This window comes from Hypanus sabinus, chromosome 31 (assembly GCF_030144855.1).
Source record: "Hypanus sabinus isolate sHypSab1 chromosome 31, sHypSab1.hap1, whole genome shotgun sequence".
Classification (NCBI taxonomy): Eukaryota; Metazoa; Chordata; class Chondrichthyes; order Myliobatiformes; family Dasyatidae; genus Hypanus; species Hypanus sabinus.
The window spans coordinates 34749885-34762714 of NC_082736.1; the positions used below are offsets into that span (position 1 = coordinate 34749885).

The following is a 12830-nucleotide window of genomic DNA, read 5'->3' on the forward strand; positions in this document are numbered from 1 at the left end:
TGGAGTGTGACTCGCCACCCTCTGGCTAAAGAAATTCCTCCTCGTCTCTGTTGTAAATGGACGCTGGACAGTGCCGGCTTCCCTCGTGCCACTCAGACCTCTCACTCTCCCCCTTGACTCCAAGTCTTGCCCACACCCCCGGCACAGCGACGGCTTGCAGGATTGACCAGCGAGTCGGTCCCAGATCTGACACGAGGCGTCAGTACTCGCAGAAACAGCTGAACCTGAACTTGGAGAGGGTTAGCAGGGGGAAAAGGTGCAAAAAAAAATGCACGGCACGGTTAGAGTTACGCTAGCCACGGGGTTCAATTCCCGCCACCATCTGTCTGTCCCTTCTCCCATGTGACCCCGTGGGGTTCATCCCACAGTTCAAAGGCGTGCAGGTTAAGGTAAGTAAGATGTGGCCAGAGGTGTGGTGACACCCACAGGCTGACCCAGCACATCCTCGGACTGCGCTGGCCGTTGACGCCGAAATGACACATTCCACTGTACGTCTCGATATGTGCGCAGACAAATGAAGCCAATCTTGAATCTTCTTCCTCCAAGAGGAGCACAACCTTGTCGTAGGGTTTGCGTGCCTCAATGGCCCGGAGAGCTGCGTTGGCTGGAGTCAGGACTTTGGTGTTGTGGCTCTAGGTGGGGTCACCCATGCTAAACAGGTCAAAGGGTAGAGGTCAGACTAAGAATGGTCCACCGGTCCTCCAGTTTCAGAGCTAACAACCCTGACTGTTACAGAAACAGCAACGAAGAATCCTTCTACATCGGAGTGTGACGGTATTCCTGAGTCTCCACCCGGGACTTGGTGAAAACCGAGAGGAAGCTACTGACCCGATGGAGGAAGCCCCGAACACCGCCCGAGATGGAAGATCTTCACCGGTGCCCCGAACGCCAGTGGGGTAACAGGCAGGAAGTTTAATATATTTTAATGCAGGAGTCTGACACAGGCAGTTTTTCTGAGGAGAATCACAACCGTTGCCTACGCTGGTCCACCTGTCGCCAGGGACAACACACACACATGCACATATGCACACACTCACACCCACACACAGACTCCCAGACTCGACAACCTTACCTACATTTGGAAAACCGTCAGGCAGGAGGAGACGGACGGGGTCCGGAACGGATTAGCAACCTGTAGCACCCAAATCCGCTGAGTCTGTCTCGCTCTATTCCGGCAGCTTAAGTCATGCTGCTTGGAGGACCCCTCGACAGGCAGCTGGCTATCCGAACGTGGCAGAACGCCGTGCAATTCAGGTGTTCCAACTGCACCGCCTCGCTGCACTATGCTAATTGCAATCTGGATAAAGCAGGCGAGCAGGCAGCAAAACCCGGAACGGATCGCAGGGGCGACCGGAGGGATTTGCAGAGCCTCAGTTCCCCAACACACCCCGCTGTGCGTCACCGACTGCCGGCTGAAATTCCTCAATCCCACCCTCCTTCTGCACAGAACAGCTGCTAATACTGGGTCTCAGATCACTGTAGGAAGATTACTCAACTGAGTTTATATTCAGATCTATTTATTTTGTCATGAGAGTTAGCAATAGACATAATATACAACTGTAATCCAGATTTTATTTCTATATTAGTAACGGGGCACCGCGGTAACTTAGCGGTTAGCGCAACGCTCGGAGCGGAGATTGGAGTTCAATTCCAAAGGAGCTGGTACATTGCTTCCTGCTTGCGCACGGGCTCCTCCCACAGTCCAAAGATGCACCGGATAGTTGTCCTGCGATTGGGCTGGGGTCGGCTGTACAGTAGCGTAGTGGCTAGCACAACACTCGACATTACAGGCGACCAGGGTCCAATTCCCGCCGCTGCCTGTACGGAGTTTGTACACTCTCCCCGTAACCGCGTGGGTTTCCTCCCACAGTCCAAAGTCGTACCGGTTAATTGGTTATTGTCGATAGTCATGCGATTACTAGGGTTAAGTTGTGGACTGCTGGATGGCACTGTTTCTCAATAAATGGGGAGCAGGGGGTTACCGGGTAGTTCCACACACATTTTTCTTTTAAAAAGCGCAAAGTATACAGAGGTATGCGATGATCAGCACAATCTGAGGATGCGCTGGGGGTCGCCACACGTCGTGACATCAACGTAGCATGAGCAGAACACTGACAACAGCAGCAAAACAAGCCCCACACACACACACTCAGAAAAAGGTAGCCAAGCCCAGGACAGGCCACTTCCAGACCTCCAACCTTCCGTGACCCTGGACTGCAGATAAGGTTCCTGATATTTGGAACTCACGTCAGGAGGATGGTTTCCTCCTACGGTCAAAAATCTGGAATTCTTCCGCCCCTTCCCTGTCAACAACTCCGTGCCAACATTGACCATCTTGGAATCCAGCTGGGATTCATAAGACACAGGGGCACGTTTAGGCCATTCAGCCCATTCCTCTATCCCATCAGGACTAATTTATTATCCCTCTCAACACCATTCTCCTGCCTTCTCTACATACCTTTCTCTTCAATACCCTTAGTGACCAAGGGCCACTTTAACATGCACTCTGGTGGAATGTACCGCCTGGGGAGGTGGTGGTACAGGCAGATACATTAGGGACATTTAAGAGACTTTTAGATAGCTACATGATAATGGAGGGCTCTGTGGGAGGGAAGGGTTAGATTGATCTTGGAGGAGATTACAAGGTCAACTTAACACAGTGGGCCAGAGAGCCCGTAGTGTTTAGTAAGTTTAGGAGAAGCACCTCTAATTTGAGAAAGTGAAACTTGTACAAACGAAGTCACTTAAGGGAACTTGGAAAGCCAGCCAAGAGAGGAAGGACTATCAGAGGTATGGTAACACTGGTGCAAGAGGCTGGTGTGGGAGGCAAGCGGCAGAACAGATCGAGCAACTTGCTTCCTTGTGGGACATTCTCTGCGGTTTCTCGTAGAGCACTGCAGCTCAGCAAAGCATGGCAGGACAGATGGTCCTGGACTCCCCCACTATTGCAAACATCTCTCCACGTGCAATCTATCTGGACTTCACAGTGTCCAGTAGGTCTCAGTGAGATCCCCCACCGTGCCGTCCCCTCATGGCTCACAACGTTCCTGTGGAGAGACCCACAGAACAGGAGCACACAAAGCCTTGATGATTAAAGTCACCTCAGCGACTGCAGGCCGGGGGGGGGGGGGTGGTGGGAGCACCACTTCCCAACTGGTCTTGGGGCCACGAATAGAATGAGGAAAACCGGCCAGTAACCCTACTCCTCTACAACCTACCCAGGGCAGGACAGCATTTACTCAACCCCCTTTTGAAACCTACGACAGAACCAACTTCCACCAAACTTTCCAGAGCGCATAGCCCAATTAGCTGTGCTTCTTCCATCGTCTATTGACTGCTTATAAATTACATTGGCCGGATGTCAGCTTTCTATGTATAGTGTTACCACAAATTTACCGTATTTCTTTGTCCTGCAATAACATTTCAAGGCAGTATATAGTGACACAGGAGCCACATTAGGCCATTCAGCCCATCAAGTCTGCTCTACCGTTCCATCACGGCTGAGTTATTACCAATCACCTTGTCCCTGTAACCACGCCCTGATCAATCAAGAACCTACGAATCTCTGCTTTAAATATACCAATGCCTCCAGAACTGTCTAGCAATGAATTTCCACAGATTCACCTCTTTCTGGCTAAAGAAATTCCTCCTCGTCTGTTCTAAACAGACGAGCCTCTATTCTGAGGCCGCGCCCTCTGGTCCTGGACTTGGCCCACAATCGGAAACGTCCTCTCCACGTCTACTATCTCGGTCTTTCAGTATTTGATATATTGACACACACTGATCTGTGAACTTCTGTTTGCTTTTGGTGATGTCATACAAGGAAGAGAAAGAAACAGCAGTCCCACACAGCTCTGCATCTTTAACCGGGCAGAGGTCCAAACTGAAAACCGATACCCTCGAGAGGGCAAACAAGGCGCCCAGTGCTCCTTAGCAGAGCTGGAAGAGGAAACCACCACCGAGAGTGCCGTCAGCGAGACAAACGTGTAGGAATACTGGGCACCGAGCTCAAACTCCGCACTCAGGGCACGGACAGAAAGATCGTAAGACGTAGGAGCAGAGTGAGGCCGTTCAGCCCATCTAGTCTGCTCAGCCATTCCATCGTGGCTGATTTATTTTCCCTCTCGACCCCATTCTCCCCACAAACTTTGACTCCCTGACTAAACAAGAACCCATCAACCTCGGCTTTAAACATACCCAATAACTTGGTCTCCACGGCCGCCTGTAGCAATGAATTCCACACTCTGGCTTAAGAAATTCCTCCTCATCTCTGTTCGAAAGAAACAGCTTTCTATTCCAAAGCTCTGCCCTCTCGTCCTGAACTCCCCCACATCCACCCTGTCGAGGCCTTTCACGATCCGACAGGCCTCACTGAGATTAGCCCATCCCCCTCATTCTTCTAAACTCCAGCGAGTACAGGCCCAGAGCCAGCAAATGCTCCTCATGTGTTCAAGCTTTCATCCTAGAATCACTCTTGTGAATCTCCTCTGGACCCTCTGCAACGCTACCACATCTTTACTTAGATATGACGTAACACAGCCCTTCTGCATTGCTTAGAAGTTCCCAGGGTCATAATTATTACTTTTTTAAAACCTTGATTAGAGATACAGCGCGGAACAGGCCTATCGAGCCACACCACTCAGCAGCCACTGAATTAGCCCTGGCCTAGATCACGGGACAATTTACAATGACCGATTAACCGACGTCTTTGGACTCCGGGAGGAAACCGGAGGACCTGAAGGAAGAGAACGTACCAACTTGCTTACGAAGGACACGAGAGCTGAACATCGAGCTCCAATGTCCCACGTTGTGATAGCGTCACGCTGACCGCAACGCCCCGTTTGAGCCGAGTTACAGCCAGGAACGGGACGGCTACTACTCCAGTCTGTAAAACAACAGCACCTGGATCTCAGAGGGGGCAGAAAGGGGGAGGGCACAGAAGTGCACACGAGGGGCAGGAGGCAGGAGCCGAGCTCCGCTCCTACCGCCACCAGGCTCAGCAACAGCTCCGGAGAGCGATTGATTCCCTCAGAGCTGCTGCTGAAGAAAGCTCTGGCATCAGGAGTCTGTGGGCCAAGATCTCGGTAGCAGGGGGGAGGGAATGCCATGGAAACGGGGCCACCAATGAAAGGGAAAAGACATCCAATCCTGGTGAGAACTGACTGGGAGGCGGAGAGCTCTCACCTACGAATGCGAGGCAGGACGTGGGCTGCAGCAACTGTTAATTACAAGAGCTGCTTTTGTGAAAAGGCTGCAAAAGAAACAAGACTGTTTACCGGGATAAAGATTAATGTAAGAACCCCCTCCCCCTCTGCCTCAGACCGGGCAGGTTTCCTGGGACCAGGCCTGCGATTCCTGCCAGGACAAATCTTAACCTCGAGCAGAGTGCAATGTGACTCTGACCTTTTAAGATCAATCTAACCCTTCCCTCCCACATAACCCTCCATCTTTATAACATCCATGTGCATATCTGGAGTCTCTTAAATGCCCCTGTGGCCTCTACCACCACCCCTGGCAGTGTGTTCCACACACCCATTGTTTAAAAACTTCTCTGAGGTTCCCCCCTACAATTTCCTCCAATCACCTTAAAATATGTCCCTTGTATTAGCCATTTCCACCCTGGGAAAAAGTCTCTGACTGTCCACTCGATCGAGGAGTTAGATATGGCCCTTGTGGCTAAAGGGATCAGGGGGTACGGAGAGAAAGCAGGTACAGGGTTCTGAGTTGGATGATCAGCCATGATCATACTGAATGGCGGTGCAGGCACGAAGGGCCGAATGGCCTACTCCTACACCTACTTTCTATGTTTCTATCTATGCCTCTTTTCTTGTAGACCTGTCGAGTCACCTCTCATCCTCCTTCACTCCAAAGAGAAAAGTCCTAGTTCACTCAACCCATCCTCAGAAGACCTGCTCTCGAATCCAGGCAGCATCCGGGTAAATCTCCTCTGCACCCTCTCTAAAGAACGAATTGGATTTATATAGATTTGATGATGCAATGAATGTAGAGAGAGATGTTTACCGATTCCATTTACTGTGCACAGTACAGCACAGGAACAGGCCATTTGGCCCAGAGTTGTACCCAACCGATCAGATTAGTAAGTAAACGAATCCCCTCCGCTTGCACCATGTCCGTATCCCTCCATTTCCCTCACATCCATATCCAAACGTCTTTTAAAAGTCCCTCATGTATTTGCCTCCACCACCACACCAGACATCCACCAATCTGTGAGTAAAAAATTTACCCCTGACGTCCCCCTTGACCTGACCCCCTCTCACCCTCAATGCATGCCCTCTATTAGACATTTCAACCCTGGGAAACAGATACTCCCTGTCCACTCTCTCTCTCTGCCTCTCGGGCAGATGGGACTCACCAGCCGCGGTTGGCAAACTCCGATCTCAAACCTCCGCGGCCTTGCAACGATACCCACTCACGGGGTTCAGGAGTGAACCCCGAGGGGAAAATCTGGAGCTCAATGCTGACTGGCAGCTCCTGCAGTGCCGCTGGCACGATTTCTGCCCTTCCTTTGTCTCCCTCAGCTGCCAAAGGGGTGGGGGAGTCTGCCACACAGCTCATCCCGCCCCAACTTCTGTCTTGGTTTTGACACTTGCCCCAGATGTAGCCTAATTCGAGTTTTAAAACGCCGCAACACACTGACTTATTGCCTCAACTAATAAAGGCAAATGTGCCGTACGCCTTGGCATTTCTGAAATAAAGTGACCGACCTCCCAAAGAAGCTAACAGTCCTGACTGGCGCATCGCAGGTTTCGGCCACACATGGCAGGGAACGCACAGCTGACCTCAGAGGGTTTGTAGGGGTGGACTACAGAATCACCTTTACTGATCACATTGTACATCAAAACAGAGTGAGACGTGCCAACCTGCACACCCCAAGGATGTCACCACACGTTCTGGCGCCAACACAGCACGTCCAACCCAACAACAAAGCAAATCCCTTTCCCACCCTCCCACACCAGCAGGCCTCACTTCAACCCTAGGGCAAGCGGCCTCCAAGTTCTTACCCCCAGATTCTCAGGGCTCGGCTGTTGATGTTCAGGTCCGGCCGCCACTGGACACAACATGACTGGGCCCTGCATAGATGCTTATCAGATGTCATTGCTTAAGGAAATTGGTTTCCAGCTCTGGGGCTGTACTCACCTACTGAATAGGGTGGATGTGGAGAGGATGTTTCAGATAGTGGGAGAGTCTAGGACCAGAGGACACAGATAGAGTGGATGTGGAGAGGATGTTTCCTATAGTGGGAGGGTCTAGGACCACAGGACACAGATAGAGTGGATGTGGAGAGGATGTTTCCTATAGTGGGGGAGTCTAGGACCAGAGGACACAGATAGAGTGGATGTTTCCTATAGTGGGGGAGTCTAGGACCAGAGGACACAGATAGAGTGGATGTGGAGAGGGTGTTTCCTTTAGTGGGGGAGTCTAGGACCAGAGGACACAGATAGAGTGGATGTGGAGAGGGTGTTTCCTTTAGTGGGGGAGTCTAGGACCAGAGGACACAGATAGAGTGGATGTGGAGAGGGTGTTTCCTTTAGTGGGGGAGTCTAGGACCAGAGGACACAGATAGAGTGGATGCGGAGAGGGTGTTTCCTTTAGTGGGGGAGTCTAGGACCAGAGGGCACAGCCTCAGAATAGAGGGACATCCATTTAGTACAGAGATGAAGAGGAATTTCTCAGCCAGAGGGTGGTGAATCTGTGGAATTCATTGCCACAATAACTGTGGAGACCAAGTCAATGGGTTTATTGAAAGCAGAGATTGATAGGTTCTTGACTAGTCAGGGTATTAAAGGCTATGGGGAGAAGGCAAGGGAATGGGGAATGGGGCTGAGCGGGTTAATAAATAAGCCACGATGGGTGGCAAAGCAAAGTCATTGGGACAAGTGGCCTAATTTTGCTCCCAAGTGTCAGAAAGGAGCGATGAAGATGGAGTTCCCATCTCCCATGCACCCCCCCACCCCGCCCTCACCTTGAATTTAATCCAAGTTCTGCTATGTCTCATGGTCGTTCACAAGGCCCTGGGGAAGGCCAGAAGGGCCCAGAGACCCTCATGGAAATATGAGCAGACTCTACCCATTGCAAGGGACAGTGCTGAGCTGATGGTAGAGAGATGCAGAGAAACGGGTGCATTTTCTCTGTGTAAAAAAAGGGATCTTTGAAAAACGAAAAGCACATTTTTACAGGCACCTCCCCCCAACAGTGGAGAAAGATCCTGAAAGTAAGTCAGGCACTGCCGTGGATGGAGTCGTGTTTAGCAAACAGGGTAGGAAAAGGGATTGGGGTGGGGGGGGGGAGAAGACTGAATAAGAGAGAGAGAGAGTGAGAGAATGATACAGACATGCAGCCATTTCTGGAGAAGGGTGCTGGTGGTTTACAGAGCTCTGATACAGGGTACGGGAGCAGCACCACCCAAGACCAGTCAGCTGCCTGCAGTCCAAAGGTTGTTCGCTCAAGTTCCAATCCAGCTAGCCGATCATAAAACAAACAGCTTTGGGTACAAGGATTCAAGATTGTTTAAAGTCATTTCCAGTACTCAGTTGTAAAGCAGAAATAATTGCTGCCCACACATTAAAAAAAATGTAGTATGTTAAAGAACGCAATAAATATAAAGGCATAAGATAGCTCACATACAGAGAGACGCTGGGCACAGGAGTGCCTGCACTCAAGCTGACTGACAGGAAATGAGGAGTGGAGGCGAAGGTGTGGAGGATGGAGGCATCGATCTGCCTGACTGCAAGCAACTCGAAGCAGTGCAGCTTGATGGATTCTATTAAATATTCCCGTTTCAGCCTGCTACTGCTGAGAAGCACAACTGCACCCAAGGTCTGTGCAGTTAATAAAGAGGTTTTAATGCAATTGAACAAACTATCACTGCTTTATATAATCAATTTAGGAACAGATTTTTCCCCTCTGCTATCCAATTCCCAAACGGACATTGAGCCCACGAACAGCATCTCACTTTTATTATTTCTGTCTTTAATTTCACTATTTAATACACACACTGACTGGAATTGCTTTACTCATTTATTTTTCTTCTGTACTATCATGAATCGCATTGTACTGCTGCCACCACAGTAACAAGTTTCACGACATCTGCCAGTGACATTAAACCTGCTTCGTGACTGCGTGTGTTGTTTGGATTCTCAGCATCTGCAGATCTTCTCGCTTGTGATTTAAACCTTTCTTTTAAGTCGTGGATGCTACGTAGCCTCCTCCCTGAAGCGAGTGAGGACAAAAAGCCCATAAGCACCAGGGTCAGAGGTTGGGCTGGCGGACCAGCAGGAATGAGGGCAGGACCCCCCTTCCTCAGTCAGTGAGCCATTGGGCCACTGGCTGGCTCCGGATTTGGGTTCTGTGCAGACAGGAGGCACAAGTGACTGTGACCCCCCCCCCCAACCCCAATAGGTATACGAATCAGGGAGACTGGAGTTCGAGGCCGAGTTTTCGAGGTTCTGTCGTTGGAGACACCGGCGATCCGAAGCTGGAGTTTGGGTCCTCGCACGGCATTGCGGCTCAAGTTTGCATATCTCCGGGAGAGTCAAAACCACTAGCCCACCAGAGGCTCGAAGTTGGCCTGTTTGGAGGTGAAAGGGCCGTGTGTGCATTAGGCAGCGAGGAGGTCGGGGGCAGAACAGTTTATCTTGGCGTTGTTGCTGGAATGTGTGGCTATACTTGCAGGCCGCCCCCAGCGCACCCCAAGGTTACGTTGGTTGTTAACGCAATTGGCGCACTGCACTGTACATTTCGATGCACATGTGATAAATAAATCCATAATGCGTAAAAACAGAGGCGGCACTGAGGGAGTGCCAGAGGCATCAGCTTTTCTACCAGGGTCAAAGTCAAAGGAAGCTCATTATCAAAGAACATGTGTGTTACCATATATTACCTCGGTTCATTTTCTTGCAAGCATTTACGGGCAAAGAACGGACGGAATTTATGAAAACCTATTTACAAAGACTGACGAACAATATGCAGAAAACAAATTGTCGAACAATAATAATACTGAGGAAGTGAGTTGTAGGGAACCCTGGAAGGTGAGTCTGTAGGTCGTAGCAACACACACAAAATGCCGGAGGGGCTCTGCAGGCCAGGCAGCATTTCGGTCCAACCCTTTCGGCCCGATACGTTGACTTTTACCCTTCTCTAGAGATGCTGCCTGGCCTGCTGAGTCCCTCCGGCATTTTGTGTGTGTTGCTCGGACTCCCAGCGTCTGCAGGTAGGTCGCAGAGTCAGTTCAGAGTTGTGGTGAGTGATGTTATCCCCTCTGGTTCCGGAGCCTGGTGCTAACTGTTCTTGATGGCAGATGAAAGACGACAGCACGGCCTGGATTGGAGTGAGGGGGCTGTGGGCCTTGATAATGGACGCAGCACTACATGGAGATGTGCTCAATGGCAGGGAGGCTTTGCCCATGCCGGACTGGGCTGTCTCCACCACTTTCTGTAGAGCTTTCCATTCCAGGCATTGGTGCTTCCCTACCAGAAGATTATGCTACCAGTTAGGATACAGACCACACAGCCCCCCCCCCCTCCCCAATTGTGCATCTGTAAAGTTTGACAAAGTTTTTGGTCACATACCGAATCTTTGCAAACTTCTAAGAAAGGAGAGGAGCTGCCGCGGGCCATCTTTGTAATGGTACTTGCAAGTTGGTCCCAGAAACAGCACATTCCACAAAGAAGGACCATTTCAAGATAGAGTGGATGTGGAGTGGATGTTTCCTATAGTGGGGGAGTCTAGGACCAGAAGACACAGATAGAGTGGATGTGGAGAGGATGTTTCCTATAGTGGGGGAGTCTAGGACCAGAGGACACAGATAGAGTGGATGTGGAGAGGATGTTTCCTATAGTGGGGGAGTCTAGGAGCAGAGGACACAGATAGAGTGGATGTGGAGAGGATGTTTCCTGTAGTGGGGGAGTCTAGGACCAGAAGACACAGATAGAGTGGATGTGGAGAGGATGTTTCCTGCAATGGGGGAGTCTAGGACCAGAGGACACAGATAGAGTGGATGTGGAGAGGATGTTTCCTATAGTGGGGGAGTTTAGGACCAGAGGACACAGATAGAGTGGATGTGGAGAGGATGTTTCCTATAGTGGGGGAGTCCAGGACCAGAGGACACAGATAGAGTGGATGTGGAGAGGATGTTTCCTATAGTGGGGGAGTCTGGGACCAGAGGACACAGATAGAGTGGATGTGGAGAGGATGTTTCCTATAGTGGGGGAGTCTGGGACCAGAGGAGACAGACAGAGTGGATGTGGAGAGGATGTTTCTTATAGTGGGGGAGTCTGGGACCAGAGGACACAGATAGAGTGGATGTGGAGAGGATGTTTCTTATAGTGGGGGAGTCTGGGACCAGAGGACACAGATAGAGTGGATGTGGAGAGGATGTTTCCTCTAGTGGGGGAGTCTAGGACCAGAGGACACAGATAGAGTGGATGTGGAGAGGATGTTTCCTATAGTGGGGGAGTCTAGGACCAGAGGACACAGAGAGGATGTTTCCTATAGTGGGGGAATCCAAGGCCTGAGGGCATAGCCTCAGAGTAGACAGGCATCCACTTTGAACAGAGATAAGGAGGAATTTCTTTAGCCAGAGGATGGTGAATTTGTTGAATTCTTGCCACAGGCAGCTGTGGAGGCCAAGTCATTGGGTATATTTAAGTCAGAGGTTGATAGATAGGTTGACTGGTCAGGGCATGAGGGGATATGGGGAGAAAGCAGAAGATTGGGGCTGAGAGGGAAATGGATCAGCCATGATGAAATGGCAGAGCAGACTCGATGGGCCGAATGGCCTGATTCTGCTCACGTCTTCTGGTCTTTGCGTGGCCCAGGCATGGAACGTCCCAGACATGGCGTATGTGACGAAATGTATCGGAGACAGTAATTGCAGCCGAGTCTGGAGTTCGGCTTCCCATGACACTCCCAGCAGGAGTGGAGAGTACCGAGAAGGAACACGCACTCAGAGAAGGAGCCAGGCAGTGAAACCACAGGCAGGTTCGGGCACGCACCACGAAACCTGAAGAGGGATTTGCAGGCAGTCAATCCGGCCCTCATCCGCAGAAGGTGAGACAGCTCACCGAAGGGAATGGCGCCAAGTATAGTCCAACATCAACATAACATACTCGAAGGTTTGCCAGAACTATAGAACACAATGGCAATAAAACGAACAGCAGACATCAGTTCAATCACGGGGGCGGGGGGGGGGGGGGGGGTGGAGAGACACACCGGCACTAGCAGCCGGCGTAAGCGCTTCGCGGCGCCAGAGACCCGGGTTCAATTCCCGCCAATGCCTGTGAAGAGTTTGCACGTTCTCCCCGTGATCGCGTGGGTTTCCTCCCACACTCCGAAGACGTTACGCTGGCGCGGGAAAGACGGCGACAACCGCGGGCCGTCCTCAGACTACGTTGGTCATTGACGCAAAAGCCTTTCGCTGTAAGCTGCAGCGTACGTGGGCCAAGGTAGTTTATCTTTTAATCTTTCCTCTGATAGATCAGCACCTTCTCACACCGACTCAGAGCTACGCAAGCGTTTACTCAACAGACGATGAGACACTCTCAGCTCTGTATTCCATCCAGCTGCCCTGGGATTTGTGGAAAAAAAAGAGGTCAAATGACAGGATGGCTGATGGCCAAGATGAGATATCGCCTCAGGTGGAGGGGGAATAAAAGAAAAACTGGATCTGCCAGTGCATGAGGTCATGAACAAACAAAACATTTGGCAATCCTAAAAACATCACCTAGGCAACTCGCAGCTCAGTCACCTACCCTACCCCAGCTGACTGATAAACCCAAGCCTCGGCCATTTGGCGAGTTGCGCGGGGGTCA

General features: G+C 50.9%; 1 protein-coding gene across 4 annotated transcripts in view; it reads right to left on the reverse strand.

Moving 5' to 3' along the window:
* The window catches only part of mark2b (MAP/microtubule affinity-regulating kinase 2b), a 220077-nt gene that overhangs the window by 185827 nt on the left and 21420 nt on the right, over positions 1–12830 (reverse strand). The window contains exon 1 of one of the 4 annotated variants that reach the window (XM_059955401.1): positions 1077–1253. The exons of 2 other annotated variants lie outside the window; for them this stretch is intronic. The gene's annotated coding sequence lies outside the window, so the exon portion shown is untranslated. Of the gene's footprint in view, positions 1–1072; positions 1254–12830 lie in introns of those variants that run through there. One more of the 4 variants, XM_059955400.1, reaches the window with a different exon arrangement.